The following is a 19,460-nucleotide window of genomic DNA, read 5'->3' as shown; positions in this document are numbered from 1 at the left end:
TGATCGCATATGAAAGATCCGATACATCTGGCAGCCCATGAAATAGTCTCCTATTTTCGACACGAAGCCATCCCAATTTACGCCAGTACGGTGTTATGTGCTCATCACGCCTGAGATTATATATGAATCGAATACTGCAATTTACTAGTCTCTGTAATTTAATATTTAACTCGTCGGTCATGCTATGATAAACTAGACAGCAATAATCAATGTGAAGCAATATTAGGGTAACAACTAGTTTTATCTTAAGCTCAATCGAGAGAGAATTTCTGTTGAATTTGAGACTATACAGTGCGTAATGGACCTTTTGAGAGACGTGGATGACATGCTTCTTCCAAGAAAGATCTGACGTAAGGATGACACCAAGTTCCTAACTTCACTCACAAAAGGTATTGGCGTGTTGTTTACCACTACAGGCTGTAAAAGGTTTTAGATCGATGGTTCCAATGTGAGCTCGACTACCAAATATAATGATCTTAGATTTGTTCGGATTGAGCTTTAGACCGTTTACACCAGCATAGTCATAAATGGCCTTGGCATTTCTAGTAATCAATTCAAGACCACGATTTATGTCGGCCGGTGGACATGAGAGATAAGCCTGAACGTCATCAGCAAAAGCATATGATAGGTGTATAGCAAAGCACGCGCTATATCGTTGATATATAAGGAAAACAACGGAGGACCGAGCACAGAGCCCTGCGGTACTCCAGATGATGTGAACAGCCACTCTGACATGTTTCCAACATCATCTACCACTGCCTGAGATCGGCCTGTAAGGTAAGCCTGAAGGGGAAAATATTGCGCGGACATTTAGTTTTAACAGTCAAAAGAGCGCGCAATCTTTTGACTTTGCGGATATGGCTTCTTCTAGCGACTCCGGCACTCAATTGAACTCACAAGCCAAGACAAACGAGCTTTTGCAAAGACTGGGTGACAGATTGGGGGCTTTCATTGACAGTCAGCAGCGGACCAATCGAGAGATAACGGATAAGCTTAACAATCTTGGGCGCATTGCTGATATGGTGTTGGAAAACAGTAAACGTATAGTTACGCTTGAGCAAACAGTCTCTGCATTGGCAGAGGTTGTAGAGCTCAGGGAACTGAAGTCTGCACCGACTGTCCCTATTGCTAATGAGCAAGTAAACAATGGGCTGGTCATCTCAGGTGTGCCTGCTGTGCTACCGGTTACACCTGTGGAGTTAGTACATAACGTGTTCGCGGCCCTTAACATTAAAAATCTCATGTGTCATGTCATAAACGTGAGACCTATGGTTCGGAAGGCACTTCCGGCTGCAGATTGGGATCGTTCTTCGCGTGCGGCCGAGACTAGCTCGATTGCTGTTACACTGACAGCATGCGCTGTCCGTGATGAGGTAATGTCTAAGATGCGTACTAGGCGAGTACTCAAACAGAGTGATGTATGCGGAAACGACTCGGATCGCAAAATTTATGTAAACGAAATGCTACCCAAGGCCACATACGATCTATTAAACTCGACCAGGCGTGTTGCAAAGGAAAAATCCTACAAGTACGTGTGGATAAAGCGTGAAAGAGTATGTATAAGACTCTCAGACGGCAAGCCCACGATTAATGTTGATTCCGAGTCGGACCTGGCCAAATTACTTTGACCGGCCCGACATCACCACATGATGCCTTCTGCTAATCGTAAAGTATCACTCGTGAAATTGTCTCAGTTTTGTGTGGCGCAATTCAATGCCAATTCCCTCAGAGGACACATTGATTTTATCAGAATGCATTTTGCTACCAACTTTTTTCATGTCATCTTGGTATCTAAAACCTGGCTGCACTCTGAAGTTTCCGATGCACTTGTGGCCTTGGATGGCTATTTCTTGATTCGTCATGATCGCGAGGGTAGGCGAGGTGGAGGCGTTGCCTGCTTCATTCACGACTCATTGAAGGCTAAGATTGTCGCTGTTTCTCCAAGAGTTGACTTTAACTCTCCTGAATATTTGATTGTTGAGATTCGTCTGCCCAGCGACGAGTCGGTACTGTTCGCATCGGTCTATAGAAGACCCAAAAGCATTCTCCCACATGAATTCTTTGACACACTGACGAGTGCTTCACATATGTATAAAAATATCATAATCGGTGGTAACTTGAACTGCAACCTCTTGCCGACCAATTTCGAGGCCAACTGCTTGCGTGACCTAATGTCCAGCACTTCGATGAACATTGTAAATACCGGAGCAACGTATCATACAGCCACGGCTGACTCATGGTTTGATGTGTTGGCTGTGGATGATAGTGACAAGATCCTAAAACTGACCAAGTCTGATAGTCCGTTTATTGCCGGTCATGATCTGATAGAGGTGAGGCTCTCACTTGGCATTGAGTTTGATTCCAAACGCTCTATTAGAAGAACTTTAGAGATATTGATGCTGATGAGTTCCGTGATTGCCTCAGGTCTATTATGAACAGTCCTAGGTACCTTGAGCGTGTTCAAGCCATCACCGATGCGGATGGAGATCACTGTGTCGATGGTCTCTGCAGTGCGTTGTCGGATGCCATGACTGATGCACTCGATGTTCATGCCCCTGCGCGTGTGATTGTGGTGCGGAGGCCACCGGCGCGGTGGCTTTCTGATGATCTCAAAACACGTCTGAACACCCGAAATAAAATGTACAAACAGGCTAAGCGATCGGACTGTTTACTGGACTACTCTGCCTACAGACACTTTAGGAATCAACTTAACGTTGATATCAAGCTGGCCAAGAGTGAATTCCACTTTAATTCGCTTGTCAGAATCACCGACTCAGCTAAGCTATGGAGAGAACTCGCGCGACTAGGTCTGGTAAAGCAGACACAAGTCTCTCCACTACACTTTTTTACACCTGATCAGCTGAATGTATACTTTGCGTCAGTCTCTAGGGCTCAGCTGCCATGCTCACGGGCAGAATGTGTCGCCGCCATGGCCCAGATTCCTCGACCAACATTACGACCGCAGTTCAAATTCTCTGCCGTGCTTCCGTGCGATGTGTATAGGCTTCTAATGACTGCACCTCTACACTCGTATGCGTCAGGTTCGGACGGCATTCCGTTGTTTATTCTACGTATTGCTTGGCCAGTGATTTCTTCAGTGCTTACGGCGCTGTTCAACCGATCGTTAGAGACTTCCACGTTCCCGTTAAAATGGAAGCGGGCACTAATTCGCCCACATTCGAAAATTCGAAACCCACAGTCTTTGTCTGACACGAGACCAATAGCAAATTTGCCTGAACTGTCGAAAATTTTCGAGAAAATTGTTGCCCTGCAGATCACACAATATCTAGACGAATTCGATCTGTTAAATCCCAGACAGTCTGCTTACCGTTTGGGTCACAACCCTCAGTCTGCTCTCCTGAGGGTCTGTGACGATATCAGGCGCGCGATTGATAATGGACATATAACCATAATGATACTCTTCGACTTCAGCAAGGCATTCGACACTGTCCCACATCCTCTACTTTATTTAAAGCTGAAAGAGGTTGGGTTCTCTGACAAGGCTATAATGTGGTTAAGAGGTGTAAGAGGTACTGAAGCAGACAGTGATCTGCAGCAAATCTCTGCGTGCCTGTTAAGAGAGTAAGGCTTAATACAGCCTGGATGAAACGCCTTCCCGCACTCACACTCAATCGATATGGTCGCGATTGGCTTTTTGCACCTAATGCACGCACGCTGCATTCCCGTCGGTCAGGGAAGCTGTATAAGCAGCAAGAGATGATTTCTAGTTCGAAGTTTTATAGATCAAAGTTGTATAGATCCGCAAGCACGGCGCGACACACTGTAGCCAATCAGCAGTGACCCAGACAGCACGCAATGAGATACGATAGGCGTCACTCGTCACAAAATCATGCATCAGCCAATCGGCAATCACTCAGGTAACACACGGCAGCCAATCAGAGATCTAAGTAAAAGACGGTTCACCTCAATCCGCAAGCACCGCGCTGCATAGATCACACAGTATGTCGCAGCGATAGACACAGGGCAGCCAATCAACAGTCTTCTCGATATCATATGCTCGGAAAGCAGCGTAAAGATAATAAATCAGCAACTACAGGCGCATGCGCAGCTGAGATAAGCGTCTTCCAAAGGAATATCCAGTAGTTAGGTTAGACCGATGCAATGATATTCGCAACAGAAATGTTCTAAATTCAGCAGCAAGCACAAAAGAGATAATAGTTGTGCGTAACGAGCAGTAAAAACATGCTAAGTACCTACAACAAAATAGCCCGAAAGCAACTCACGGCAGAAAATATATTCACTTAAAGCAGGAGCAAAGAGAACAAACACACAACGTTACTTACGCAGAGAGAGAGAGAGGTAGGGGTAGAAATAGGGGTAGAAAAGACTGAAGAATATAATAGAATTAATAAAAATTGTTAATAATAAAGGAGTTACCAATTTCTGTTAAAAAAAACAGTCAAGTTTACTGAAATTTCTATAACTCAAGAACTGATTAACCAAATTTTAAAGAATTGTACATGAAATAGGGGTAGAAAAAACTGGTTCCCAGTCAAAATGTCTCTCCTAAATGGGAACCAGTTTTTTGGGAAAAAAATGGGAAAAAAAACTGAAAAATATAATAGAATTAGAAATAGATCGGTATCTCAAATATTGAGAAAGCTACAGAGTAAAATACGCTTTTCTGAAAAATAAAAATCTCCTTAAAATCCATACCGGTCGACGGATTTTAATAAAATTAGAGGAGGACATATTTTCTATGATACTCTATTTGGTGTGCAAAACTTCAACCCGGTATCTAAAAAATTGTAGAAGTAGATAAGTGTACAAAAATCCGTACGCACACACACACATACATACTTCCGGACATTTTCTACTAATATGATTTCTCGACATTTTGGAACATTCTAAACCTATTTCCTTTAAAATCTCGAAAAAAAATTTTTTTACCATCACAAAGCTTCCTCTATGAGGAAGCAAAATTAAATTTATTAATTCTTCTCTATTGACTTCTGACATTTTAATAATAGTTCCTTTAGTCCTTTATGCATATTCAGATAAATTGTCAGAAGTGCTATGAAATATGTACGGTGTGAAAATCAAGAGAAAAGCGATCCACTGGGCGCTGCGCCGCGCGCCGAAAGACGCTCTCGCACTTTGCACCCGATTTTCTCACGATCGCTTCCACTTTGCCTTCTGACACTTTGCACTTAGTTTATTCTATACGTAAAAAATACAAATGCAAATTGTCAGAAGTTTTGCTTAACATGTAAAGCCGAAATTTTTCGCAACTTTGGCAGCTTCTGACAACCCTTTAGCTTCTACTTACTTTTCTGACAATTTTTTCCCTGTTTTTTCTTACTCTTCGATACCTATGTAAATTTTCAGCCGTGCCAATCGACAGTTTGTTAGTCGGAAAATTTACACGTTTAGGCGGGCGGCCCACCTACTTAGCTTCCAGCGCGCCTTCTGACGATCGGGGTTTCGCTTTGCCGACAGCAATCGAACCTTTTCCAGGTAAGATATTTCGTGCACCGAGGCATGTCGCCTTCTCTGTAGCCAGCTCTTAGACTAAAAACATCGGTTTTTAGATACAGATCGCTGTATTCGCCCAAGATTTGAACGGAGAACCGTCGCCAGACGTTCACGGCGTGCTCGTAATCGCTCTCGGATACAGTGTCACCGGTCAAGGAACTGTAAAACGATACGCGCGGTGGTAAACACGTGTCCTGCAGCTTGTCCACGCAATCCACGTATTCGTACGGAAAGACACCTTTTCAAAAAATCAAAATCCTCGATCGATAATTGTGAAAATTGAGAACGTACAATTTTTAACTTATCTCTGCATAGAAAAGATGCTAATTTATCGAGACTGCTACTCAGAAATTTATACGAATCAATAAACCGTAATTTTATGTCGCTTCGCGAATCTGATTGATACGCGTATGCTTCAACATAGCGTCCCACGTAAAACCCGGTAGAGTGCAATAATACGCCAGATCGAGTCTATACTCGCGACGCAGCTATCGCGAAAATTTTCAAAGATATCAGCCAACAACAAGATATCGGTTTTGAGATATAAATCGCTGTAGTCACCGAGCGTGCGAATGGAGAACCGCTGCCAGACGTTGACGGCGTGCGCGTAATCACTCTCGGATACGGTGTCACCTGTCAATGAAAATTGAACAAAATGTGCGTCGTAGCTCGATAAATTGTGGAAAACTATGGGAATGCAATGCGAATCTTTGTAATTTAAGTTGCAATTTGAATGCGCGGGACCTCTGTATCGACCGGTCAAATGACAATGATCGCGTACCCGCACATCGTCTGGCTCGAACGGTTTTTTGCACACGTGACAGTGCGTTGCGCTGTTAAACTTTTCCCACTCGTCTTGCGTGAAATTTGCCATGGGTACATTAGTGGACAAAATGGTCTTTACGTCGTGAGCTAAACGTCTTAGCTCCTCGGCGAACCACGGGACGCAATCCTTATCGCGACGAAACCGATACATAGATAACGACTCGTCGTATGAGCAACGCACATAGTACCCTATGCTAAACACGCGATGATGTTGATACGTGTACCTGGATGGACGTTTCCGGATCCGCTTCCATCTTCTCCAGGGTACATTCCAGGTCGGCGTATACGAGAAACGGAACTCGTTCCTTCCTGTTGTAATTCTTAAAGGCCAACCACTTGTCGTTATCACTCGGTAACATGACCGCGCAGTCGTTCATCTCCCGACAGTCGACGGTATGAGCTTTCAATTTCTCGCTGGAGCTGAAGTAGTGCGAACATATGTAAATAATAAAATTTTTTATATATTTTTCACGTAAGAATTATTTTTATTATTTATTTAGGTGTATACTTACCGATCGCAAAAGTATTTCCGACCATAGTGCCTGCTTAATTGCGAGCTCACGATGCGGGATAGGTCCTTGATCCATGCAAAATGTTCCACGTTGTCGTCATGCACGTACAGCAGATTTACATGTTCGTCCATCTTTCGGTTAGTAAGCCGTATTAGTAAGATTGCAAGTTCCTTGTTTTTCTCGATGCTGTACAACTGTACACATTGATTGATATATCGTTGAGATTTTCAAACTTTTTAATTTGATTCAATGTCATTAGAAATTCAATGTCTGTAAAATTTAGCACCAACGTGTAATGAGGACACGACGATTCCCGTTCTGCATTTCTTTCGGCTGGATGCAGAGCAGCCACCACTGACCATGCGAAACATCCATTGTCCATTGATCGCACGTTGATCACCGCTTTCTTCATTTTAATTTCTCGCGGTATTTCTACAAAACACCCCGCGTGCAATGGATTGCATTTGTTCACGTTTATTGTCAAATTGAGTATATGCGACAACGCCCATCCGCTATCACGTTCCTGGAATTCTTCCAGCGATGCTAGGGTAGGTTTGATAAGTGTTGCTTGTACCACTTGCGCAGATCGGATGTACGAAAAAGTTCATAGTTTCTCGTAGCGATACTTTTGTTTACGCGTTTGTCACCCGCAACAAATTCACCATTAAACATAGTGTTTATCTTTACATTGTCATGTCGTTGCATGACGTTCCGCACACGATCGAGTACAATGTCTCTCGCATCTTTGAGAAATTGACAAGGTTCGATGTTTTTGGAATTTATTACCGCACCAGTCAGTATACGACTTTCAAAAGCCGTATTTATCTCGCGTCATCTGAGTCCTGTCTCACTTGCACTGTATCCGGCACCTACATGCACGAAACGTTGACGTACCGAATTTTTCAGATCTTCAGATCTTCGATTCGTGCGATACAAGCGATCAATGACTGATCGATAATCGAAGTCGTTTAATTCGGCTTTGTTCTTCCAACGATTCGATAAACTCGTCACATCGTTGCTCCCACGCAGTAAATTCTTCCACGTAGTGAATTCAATCGAGCAAATTGTTCAAACAACTCTAGCTCCATTGCAATGTCCTCAACTTCACAAAACCACTTTGAAATATATTTGTTTAATCCGTTTGTAACGTCGACGTAGCACTTTCAATCACAAATATCTTTACATCATTTCAAATAGTGCAAATAGGACACAGATTACAGGGCATTATTTGATACAACGGATCTTTACATTCCGAACAAAATAGACCATTGATAAGTATATATGGACGGGTGTCATGTTTTTGAACAGCGCAAAGCCTTGAAAATAATCCGCTTATTTTTACGATACACGAGCAAAACTTTGCATGGCCGGGAGTGTAATAGAAATATATACAGCACATTTTTTTTAAATTATCCTAAATATTAACTTCAGCTTGGTTTAAAACTCGAAAAATTTTTTCTATAACATCTTCAAACCTTTCGCTGTCGTAACAAGAATAATCCGAAAGACTTGCATCTTTATCAGACATTTCTTCTTTTTCATTGACTTTGTTCGAGAGCGCGCGGTAGCGCGAGAAAGCGCGAGGTAGAAGACGACCACAAAAAAACAGCAAGTCCAAAAATAGAGTACAAAAAACAAGGTCTTTTTTAATGTCTAAGTATATACACGTATTTACAGAAACCGTGTGAGACAGCGCGCACTGAAGCTATCAGCGAAGCAAAGCGAATCGCGGGTGCGAAAGCAAGTGCGGATTGCAAGGCGCGAAGCAGTACGAAGCGGTGTATAAGCGTATCGGAATACTAGGCGGATGATTTGCGAGCGAAATCGGTTCCGCGGCGCAGCGGCGGTCCTTTTAACACCTCCGAGGCGGAACTCCCTCCCTACAGATTTCCCAGAATTTCGGGAGAGTGATTGGCCATCGGAGCCCTGCGTCATGGTGCTGACGTCACCGGTTTCACGTGACGACCCGCCGGGGTCGTCACCTGTTTTCGCGTGCTTTGTGTATAACATGGATCGTTCCTTTGTTCTAGCGTTGTTGTTTGACTTTATTATCAATAACAATATTAAAGTTTCTAGAATGCTAATCTCAAAAGATCCATGCTATACCGAATATTCCCGTGACAACTCTTATGCGACATTTTACGCGAATATTAATTTATTGCAAGCGTGCATGTGCTGACATGCAGCCGAACGCGACTTCTTCGCGATGCTAATTGTTGCGATCTTAAACAGACTTCAACTTTCACTTCTTCATTGACTTCAACTTCCATTTCTTCGAGAGGTGCAATATACATTTTACTTTACATAGAATTTGATGTACCGACTTCCAATCCTCGACTACTGAGCGTACCCTCAAATTTGTTATTTTATATCTCACTAATGTCGCATCGTTTTTTTTTATCATATCTAATTTCACCGTGATCTCAGCATCCGTACGTATGCGCTTTCCGAAAATGCAAGATTTGCAGTTTTGCACGTGTGTGATGAAGTCACCGCGAGACACGTCGCGACATGTTCTTGAAAACGATATCGCGCCGTTGACTTTTGATGATTTGATCTGTATAACTGCAGCAGCCATACATTTGCGCTTTCCGAAAAATGCAAGATTTGCAGTTTTGCACGTGTGCGATAAAATTGTCGCGAGACACGTCGCGACATGCTTTTGAAAACGATATCGCGCCGTTGACTTTTGATGATTTGATCTGTATAACTGCAGCAGCCATATATCGGCGCTATTTGCAAAATTTGCAGTTTTGCACGTGTGCGATGAAATTATTGCGAGACGCATCGCGATGTGTCCTTAAAAAGGGTATCATGTCATTGACTTATGCTGATTTAATCTGTACTATTGCAGCAGCCGTACATCGGTACAGTTTGAAAAATTTGCAGTTTTTTGCACGTGTGCGATGAAGTCATCGCGAGACGCGTTGCGACATGTTAGGTCAGTCAAATTAGACATTGAGGTCGAAAGTAATGCGAACTTTTTTATTCCTTTTTAGGCGTGTAGGGGGTGTTTAGAAAAGCTTATTTCTGAGTTGTCGGGGTAATCGGAACGAGTCACCGCTCATTTTCTTCGTTTTTTCAAGCCCTACAACTTTCTCACGAGCGAAAAAGTGCTATCTATTAATCGAAACAAGATAAATGCAAAAAAAACCGCGAAAATTTTGGTTTCCCCTCCCCCCTCGAAAGCTCTGGGTAAAAAACCCCGACAACTCAAAAATAAGTTTATCTAAATACCCCCTACACGCCTAAAAAAGAATAAAAAAGTTCGCATCACTTTCGAGCAAAGGCCTTTTTTTGTCTAATTTGACTGGCCTATGTTCTTGAAAACGATATCGCGCCGTTGTCTTATGCTGATTTAATCTGTACCACTGCAGCAGCTTTACGTCGGCGCTGTTTGCAGTTTTGTGTATGTATAAATAGTCTACAAGAATTCTAGAGCGCATTCAAGAGTTTGAAACGGTTTAAGCACGTTGTTACTGTGTGAAAAAAATATAGACAACGCGAGAACAGATAAACGTTATTGTTCATCGATTGTGCATAATCTTCGCGGTAAAGAACTAGGATTTCGAAACGTGCTCACTCGCACTAACAAGTGGTGCCCTAAACATCATGCATTGCAGAAATGTCATATCATTACTGATACAAGTAATGTACACCGTTTTGGTCTATTAACTTTCAGATTATCACATGTCGCGGCATAATTGACGATAATTACGTACCGTAATACAAGCCTTAAGATGATGAGTATGGCGGTGATATATATAAAGGCCATCGGAATAAAGAAGAATACTTACCTGAACCACGCCCACAACCGAAATGTTTTCTGGATCATGACGTACATCAAGACGTTTATGAGTTTATTTCTGAAAACGATATCGCCGTTGACTTTTGATGATTTGATCTGTATAACTGCAGCAGCCATACATTTGCGCGCAAACAGCAATCCGCTACATGGAGTGGTGCCCTAACCATCGCACAGTGGGCTAGAGTACCTCTAAATATGGCCAAAAGTCAATCTTTGCATTGATCTAAAATAAAGTTATTGTCGTATTTAGAATTGTTGAAAGTAGATATAACCAGAATATTTTGTTGATTGGATCATTTTTTGTACCAGTTGTAATATAATAAAGTGAAAAAATATATTAAAATTTTTCGCCTTTTTTCTTTTATTATTCATATGTTAAAAAATTATGTATTATTTTATGGGTTTGTAGTCTACTAATATGATAAGAAAAGGTCAAAAATGAAAAATAAATAATATAAAATTAAAGAAAGTCACAATAAATTATAATATTTTACATTTTTATTGTATTATTAATCACAACAACTCACTTACGATTGACCATTCCCCAAGATTCCACTTTCTAGAAGGAAAATCCCAAATTGTATAAGTTACGTATAATATATACTTTAAGAAAAAGCTGCTACTTTTTGCTACTTTTGCTATATAACGTAAACATACGTATATAAACAGGTCATCACCTACATCTAAAGCTGCACCGACTTGCCGACTAACACCGCACCGCCAGTGAACGAAATGTATTACACAATAAATTACACTACATTGTTCGCACTAGTGTCGTTTACAATTTTATAATTTCAAAAATATATTTAATTTGATTAATTTATAGAGGCGTGCAAGCTCTCATTCGCTCCCGCCTTATCTCGGCCACAAAACTAGATCTTAAGATTCGCAAAATCGAGACCAACGCTCCCGGTAATACTAGGCACGAAACCGAGTCCCGTTTAAGTCTTGGCTCTCACTGTTAGACGAAGTGTGAAGGAAACAGCCCGTTGATGCCCCTGCGCCTCTATTAATTTATTATGGCGAAAACGAAACGGCAGATTCTTGAAAAGATTCCTCCTGGTGGGGACGTATCTGAAACTTTATATTACATACTAAAAGAGTTGAATATTTGCTTGGAAGATGCTTGTCCAACAGGATTGCAACGTTTAAAAGCTGCATTTTCGACTCTTAGAACAAAACGCAATAAAAAAATGGAAAAAGTACGTAGAATTAAAAAAAAGTTCGAAAAGAAAAATTCCGGTTGGCTTGATTCCGAGTTTATAGTTCCAAATATTAAAATTATTAATCACAACCAAGAATATCCTTCGTATTCAAAACCAGGTCGCCCTTCTTTGTCTTTCGAAGAAAAATCAGATTGATCAAAAAGACGAGAGGCTGCGAAAATTAGTGCTAGTCTTTATCATAATCCACCAAATATACTGCAAGCATGTCGTTATGCAGCTAGATATTCTGGAGATAAAAACCTGCACAGTGTTATTAATAAAATTTCAGAAAGTCCAGATCGACCTAGAAAACTTAGAAAGTTGTTGAACACAGAAGAAACTGAAATTATTAAAAAAACACCTAAAGAAGCTCTAGCATTCTTATTAGATAATTCTATATCTAAAAGTGTATATACGAATATGCGTTTAGAGGTAAAGGCATGTGGTGCTGACATTTAGCCGTCCTATAATAAAGTTCGGGAAGTAAAAGCACAATGTAGACCACCAAAGGAAGCAGTTTCAATTCATGAAACTGAAGTTGAGGTCTCATTGCAAGCATTGTTAAATAATATTTCCGAGAGATTAATAAAATTACAAAGAGAAGTTATTCTTCAGTGCATGGAAAGTAGTAATAGTACAGAAATAGAAGCTGTATTATTATGTTCTTGGGGGTTCGATGGAAGTTCAGGCCACTCAGAATATAAACAAAATTATAAATCTGATCAACTTGATTCTAACGTAAGTGATGCCAACTTATTTGCTACAAGTCTGATTCCTCTTTGTTTATTAACTCAAAATAATGATATTTTATGGAATAACAGAACATCTCAGTCGGCTAGATTTTGTCGATCTGTTAAGCTTTAAAACATTAATGAATCTAAATCTGTAATACTCAGTCAGAAGAAGAATATAGAGGAACAGATAAATCAGTTACAAATCTTTGAAGTTAAAGTAGATGATACACATTCGATAAAAATTCATTTCTCTTTATTTCTGACTTTAATAAACGGAAAAGTGTTGAATATTATAACTCGCGATTTTTGTTGGACGATTTATTAAATTATGGACCCACAATTTAAGGAAGAAAATCCACATTTTTGCAAAAACTATGCAAAGTTTTCCTTGCTTCCGATATCCCGCTAAAAAAACTAAAAAATCCTAAATTACACAAGTTTCTTGAAAAATGAACTCAACGAAATGTCCCGGAAGCGTCCCCATTACGAAAAAATTATGTAGAATTAAATTACGTAATACTCTCTCATTGTTTGTTCCAGTAGGCCACAATTCTTTTAAAGAGTCTTTGACAAATTGAACAATAGTTTCATTATTTGTTTTATCCAATACTGCAGAATTAAGAAGAAAAATTTTACCAGGTTTATCCAAATGTAAGGTCCCTATTATACAATTTGCAACAGCTCTGTCTTCTGCATCTGTAGTTTTGTCTACCGATAATCAGATATTATCTTCGTTCACAATATTACGAATTTTACACATTGTTTTGACGTAATTTGGTTCTACATAATTTTTTCGTAATGTGGACGCTTTCGGGACATTTCGTTGAGTTCATTTTTCAAGAAACTTGTGTAATTTAGGATTTTCTAGTTTTGTTAGTTTTGTTAGGATATCGGCAGCAAGAAAAGCTTCGCATAGTTCTTGCAAAAATGTAGACTTTCTTCCTTAAATTGTGGGTGGAGAATCGTCCAACGAAAGTCGCGATCGGTAAAGATTACGTATATGTTTATCGGTTTGCTCATGCCGTTTTAAGGAATAGGAAGTAATTTTATACAGGAGCGTGGAACATATTTTACAATAAAGTTGATTTGGCTCTGTAAAAAAAATCATATACATTTCTGTCATATTCATATGACAAAGAAGTCATTTTCTTTCTTTTAATTATGTTTGCAATTCGATGAAATAGTAAAGAGCCTTCTCGTGCGATCGCGAACAATAGAAAAATCAGTCTCCGCGATCTTTGCTTATTTAAGTAATAGATCTCGCGAGGCTCGCCCCACCATCGAGTCTCGCCCCACCATCGAGTCTCGCCTCACCGTTCCGACGCTCGGCGATTGGACTCGATGTTTGACGAGCGCGCAGCTTGTGCCCGGTTCTCGGCTTGTGCCCGGTCTCCGTGCTCAAACGTCCGGGTCCTAATTATAACTGATACAAAGTCCATGCAAATGTGTCCAATATGTCACGCAACTCCTCGAACGTTCAATAATCTATCTAACAAAAAAAACTAATGTCTTTTTAACGGATGTACAAGCACTTGTACGTGGCTTAAGTCCACTGCACGCATGGATACGAATTTTTGAATGCTGTCTTCACATTTCGTATCGAAATGATCTTAAAATCTGGCAAGTTAAAGGGGATAAAAATAAAACTCTTTTTGCTCAACAAAAACGTGAAGTTCAAAATCTTTTCTGGAAAAGATTGGGATGGATTGTAGATAAACCAAAACCAGGAGGTTCTGGAACCACCAATGATGGTAACACTTCTCGAAGAGCTTTTGAAAATCCTGAGATTCTCGCAGAATGTTTTGGCTTAAATTCTAAACTACTGAAGAATTTACAAACCACAGTTTGCAATAAAGATTATAAAAACTTTAGACAGAATCACAGCAGAAAAATGAATCGTACAGCAACTTTGGCAGATGTATTCTATAGAGTGATGGATACGTCAGATGTTATAATATCCACTATTAATCTTAATTAGCGTCTTCACAAAAAAAGTTTTTATTGATCCCACAAGAAGTGAGAGATTTACTTGCTCTGCTCCTGATTTTAACATTTCTAATTTTAATAGAGATGATGCAGAAGAAGTAGACGAAGAAACTGAAAATTTAGGAATTATAGACACTTTTATTTATTTAGATAATCTTCAATTGTCAGAAGACGAATTAAATATTTAAATAGCAAAATAAAATATAAATTTAAAAAAACGTAAGTTTCTCTGATTCTAAAATTGTGAGAGGCTAGGGGACTCACGTAAAAAAAGCACCCCGAAATAAGAGGTCTGAAATCAAACTGCAACCTCCACGTGGTAGATCCTGAAAACTACAATTTTCGTAGGCTAATTGCAGTTGTTTTTATTTCTTATCTACCATTTCGGATCCGTTACTTTCAATCTTGTAACTCTAAGTTCGGATTTTCAATATCAAACTTTAGCACAATCGCAGCACTTTTAGCCTTTTTATCTGCCATTTTGAATCCGCCATTTTAAATTTTTTAATTTTGAGTTTGGATTCAAAATCAGCGACTTCAAAAAACCCCGAGTACCAAATTTGACAGTAATTGGAGCACTTTTAGTATTTTGGCCACTTCTTTTAGTCTTCTGGCCCACTGTGCATCGTATTAGGGAACCTATTTGGATTTGGGGGACAAGGGGACACTTTGATTCATTTTGTTTAACACGCGAAAGGTAATGTGTGACAAAGTGTAGTAAAATGTAATGTAGAGTTATTTTTAATATGTTCTTTTTCTGTTTAGTGGCCCCTATAGGTTGAGTGGTCCCTTTATAGGTGCATTTGATTTTGATGATTGAGGGGTGGTGGTGGGTGCGGATCCACAATAGAAATAGCATGCTCGCAGCAGCAGTTTTACATCGGCGCTATTTGCAAGATTTGCAATTTTGTATGTATAAATAGTCTACAAAGATTCTAGCGCGCCGTCAAGAGTTTGATACAGTTCGAGTACGTTGCTCTGCAAACAGCCTCCAGATACAATGAAAACTCACGGTGCGAATTATTACGTTCCGATTGGAAACGAGTCGTGCATAAAACAGCACAATGAGTAAGTACCATTAATTTTTGTATATACTTGTGCAAAAAACTTTTATAAACATAATTGTATTTTTTCAGTTTTGATAAACCTTGTTATACGCCACGTATTTTACAAAGAAAATTTGCCTTGACATCTACAGCTTACAAATATTTGGATGTGGAAATTAACGTTGGACCAACATCCTTTGTTGAATTAATTCTTGGCGATAATCGAGGAAATTAGATAGTGTTACCCCATGCAACATAGACGGCGCTCATCAAAAGACGTATGGATATTGAACAACTTTTGAAGTCGACTATCGGTTCTTCGGTATCAATTCAAGATGCTGTTATAGAACTCGTAAAAATGCGCGATGTGAGTGTTGTAAAATTGACATCGTGCAATGCTTGTTTGTACATAAAACCGTCAACTATGCTTTTCATATTCGAGCTCGAACAATGTGTCAAACATGAATATTTCAAGCTGTATCAAAATACGCATGAAGTAAATATGAATCAGTTTGCAACTATTTTACGGCGGAAATGTATCATCGATAAATTTAAAGCGGCAAATATCTTGCGTGAAGTTTATGATAAAAATTCAATTATTGATTGCGAATTATTAGCGTACGCTTTAGATACTATTGTGTATAATGCGCTACATAATAAATAAATAAGTATATATATATGATATAATAAAAAAATTTAAATTATTTTTTCTTTTCATTTACCGTTCCTCCTATTCCATGTCATTAAAATTAGACTGCGATATTGTTCTCAGGTTTATTTTAATAAATTAATGAGAATTATTTGAAAAATAAAATAATGTTGAGAGAGGACATGAATACAAGCTACGAAAAGGAATGGAGAAAAACCGCGAGCAGGAGACAGAGAATACGCGAATAGATAGGCGAATGATGGAGATGGCAAGTGAGAAGAGGCGAATGGAGAGTGAAATAGATGATGCTGGCGAAAGAAAGAACGCGAACAAGAAGACGCGCGCGAACGAGAGACGGGAGCGAGGGAGAGACCGCGCGCGAGGGAGAAACAACGCGCGCGTGAGCCCGCCGTGTGACGTCACGCGGACCGACGCGGCCGTTGTATGCGGACCCCCCTTCTCCGTGGCGCAAAGAAAACGCGAACGCGGTTCCCCCTTTTCCCTTATCCCGCGGCGCTCGAAAACGCGAACGCGCTTCCACTCCCCTCCCCGCGGCGCTCGAAAACGCAAACGCGGTTCTCCCCCGCGGTACCCCCCGCGCCGCGGACCCCCCTCACCCCCCTTGGATCACATGAGTTAGAACTCCCATATATACCCTACTACCTAACCTTTTTTTTTTATTTTTTTAACGTAGAGGAAAATATTTATCTACTGGGATCCCATCAGGGGCGCCGGAGCTAACCCCATCAGGTTTACCCAGTAGCCCCGAAGGGAAGACCCCCTCCCGCCTCCGGGGAGAGGCGCAGAAAGTGCCGGATTCCATGCATGCACATCGCCTACAATTCTGCATGCATGGTCTACCGGTTAAAACCTCTACGAATCCCTCACGACGCTTAAAGTGGGAATCCGGGAAACATTTGATATCAATCAGCAAACCCCCCACGTCGGCCCAGAAGGGGCTTCCTCCCGGGGCCGAAGCCCCGTGTCCAAAACGGACAAAACTACTTGTGACGGGTTGAAGGCAACTAACCCCAACCCGCCACCCCTCCTCTGGGGGTGCTGACCTAAGTCAACAGTGGACGCGTGATAAATCCCGCCCACGCGCCTTCCCCCCAGGCGACAAAGGAGAAAAGAAAACCTTGTGTTATCACAAATCATTCTCTCCTTGCCGCGCCCTCCCGAGGAGGGCAAGGAACCCGAACCCAAGACACAGTCCCGAGTCCCGACGCCCCCCCCCCCCGCGGGCCGTGAGGAGCACCAATGGCAAAAACCTCGTGGGGAATTTGCCCGAGCCCCCCCTCCCAGCCCGCCGCGTCTAACTTCAGGTGGGTGGGCGAGAGGAAGGGCCAAGCCCCGACCCCTCACCGCCCATCTCTACCTCGACCAGCGGAAGAGAAGGAACGCCGCCCGGATCCCTCTAACCAAGCTTACCGGCGGCTCTCGTCCCCCACCACCCCCCCGGCACGGCGGGTGCAGCCCGCCCCCCCAGCCGATGCTACACAGAGCGGACATCTTGGGGCCCCCGCGTCGCACAGGCTGGCCCGGTGGGATCTCTCACCGCAGCGATAACACGTATCGCTATGTCCACCGGGGCGGTGCATCGTGCTCGGACCTACGTCCAGGCAACAATAGCCCCGCAGGGAGCGAGTAGGGAGCGGCTCAATCTGCACCCAACTCCATCCCACCGCGCAGCCCACCCAGACCACCCGGGCCGCAACGTCTGCCGGGCATTGCACCCAAGCAAACTCCGACACGGATGGAGGCCTCCGGATGGACCCCACCCTTACCTCCTCCGCCGAGCACCCCCCCCCCCGACGGAGGCGATCGTAACCGCAATTTCCTCCGTGGTGGCGGCGTCATCCAGGCCCCCCACTCGCAACTCCGCAAGTTTGGTGGGCCTGGAGACCCGCACCCCTCTCTCCTCCAGCACTTCCCGGAGCCGGTCGGCCCTTTCCTTTGACCCCTCACCCCCGGTAACTGCCCTCCTATTGCAAAGGCCCTCGATTCCCAGTTCCGCCAGGGAGACTTTCTCCCTAGCGGTCCTGAGGACCTCCGCGTAGGAGACCTTTTCTCCCTCTGGGACGGTCAACCCCACGACCGCCCTTTTGGGGGAAACAGGCACCACCTTTTTACTGGCCGGCCAACTCCGGCCAGACTTTTTTCCCGGTGGAGTGGAAGGGCTCCTTGCCCCCCGCCCCGCCCCTGCTCCCAGAAACCCGCAACCCCCCCAGTTTAACCGCACGGGGGGGAGGCGGGTCTTTGGGAGCCCCTCCATCCCGAATCGCGCTCCCCCTGCCAGCCCTCCTGTCGGGGGGAGCATCCTCCTGCTTTATGAGGAAGCGCATCTCTTTCATAAAGCTCTCTAGCTTGCGCTCGATGGCCCCGATCCGGGAGCTGACTCCCGAGTCGTCACCAAACCCCCGAACGCCCGCTCCAGAAACTGGGACGTCCGTTTCCATCTTTGTCGCACGAGGCCCCACCTGTACGGCAACCTCGCGCGTTATCACCAGTGGCGCCGTCTTTACTTCCATGGAAGAGTCCTCCCCCACGGAGGTGGAGAGCACCTTTTCCCTCTCGCGCGCGCGTGTGTCCGCACCTGCGTGGAGACGCTCCTGACAACCGCCTTCCACGGCACCGGCTCCGTCCGTGCGGAGACCTCACGTGTCTCCACACTAGACCCGCTCCTTTCCGCGACGAGTCTCGCCTCGAAGGCTTTCACCCTTTCAATGAGGGTGGATTTCTTCTTCTCCAGCTGCCTGACCCCTTTTTCCTCCTTGTGGAGTGCCTCCATTGCCCTCATCGTTATCTTTTTCGTAAGGAAAAAGACCCTCCTCTGGTCTTGAGCGCCTTCCTGGTTTCTCTATGAAGGAGGATTAGCTCCTTTTCTTTAAGCTCCTCCACCCATAATTCCTCCTCCTTCTCCGACAGAATCAGAAAGGGGTCGAGCCCCACTCGCTTAGCCGGGTGTTTCCTCTCTTTTTCACTCTCCCCACCAGAAAACATCCTCTTGTCCTCTCCGGAGGAGGAAGGAACTTTCATCCTCCGGAGTACCACTTTACATTCCTTATTGGCGGCGATTTCCAATTCCTCCGCCGGGCTCGCCTCCAACCCGGCGGATGGCCCATCGTCCGATGACGACGAGAGAGGGGCTGGGACAATACTCTTCTCCAGCCGACCCCTGGGTTTCCGGTCACCCTGG

General features: G+C 43.0%; 1 protein-coding gene and 1 pseudogene across 2 annotated transcripts in view; both read right to left on the bottom strand.

Moving 5' to 3' along the window:
• Positions 1 to 19,460, bottom strand: part of LOC139809977 (odorant receptor 13a-like) — a 602,938-nt gene that overhangs the window by 157,715 nt on the left and 425,763 nt on the right. The gene's annotated exons all lie outside the window — the stretch shown is intronic.
• On the bottom strand, positions 6,985 to 19,052 carry LOC139813597 (uncharacterized; annotated as a pseudogene).

The sequence above is a fragment of the Temnothorax longispinosus genome, chromosome 1, assembly GCF_030848805.1.
Source record: "Temnothorax longispinosus isolate EJ_2023e chromosome 1, Tlon_JGU_v1, whole genome shotgun sequence".
Taxonomy (NCBI): Eukaryota; Metazoa; Arthropoda; class Insecta; order Hymenoptera; family Formicidae; genus Temnothorax; species Temnothorax longispinosus.
The sequence above is the reverse complement of the archived record's forward strand: the minus strand, read 5'-3'. Positions and strand labels throughout refer to the sequence as shown.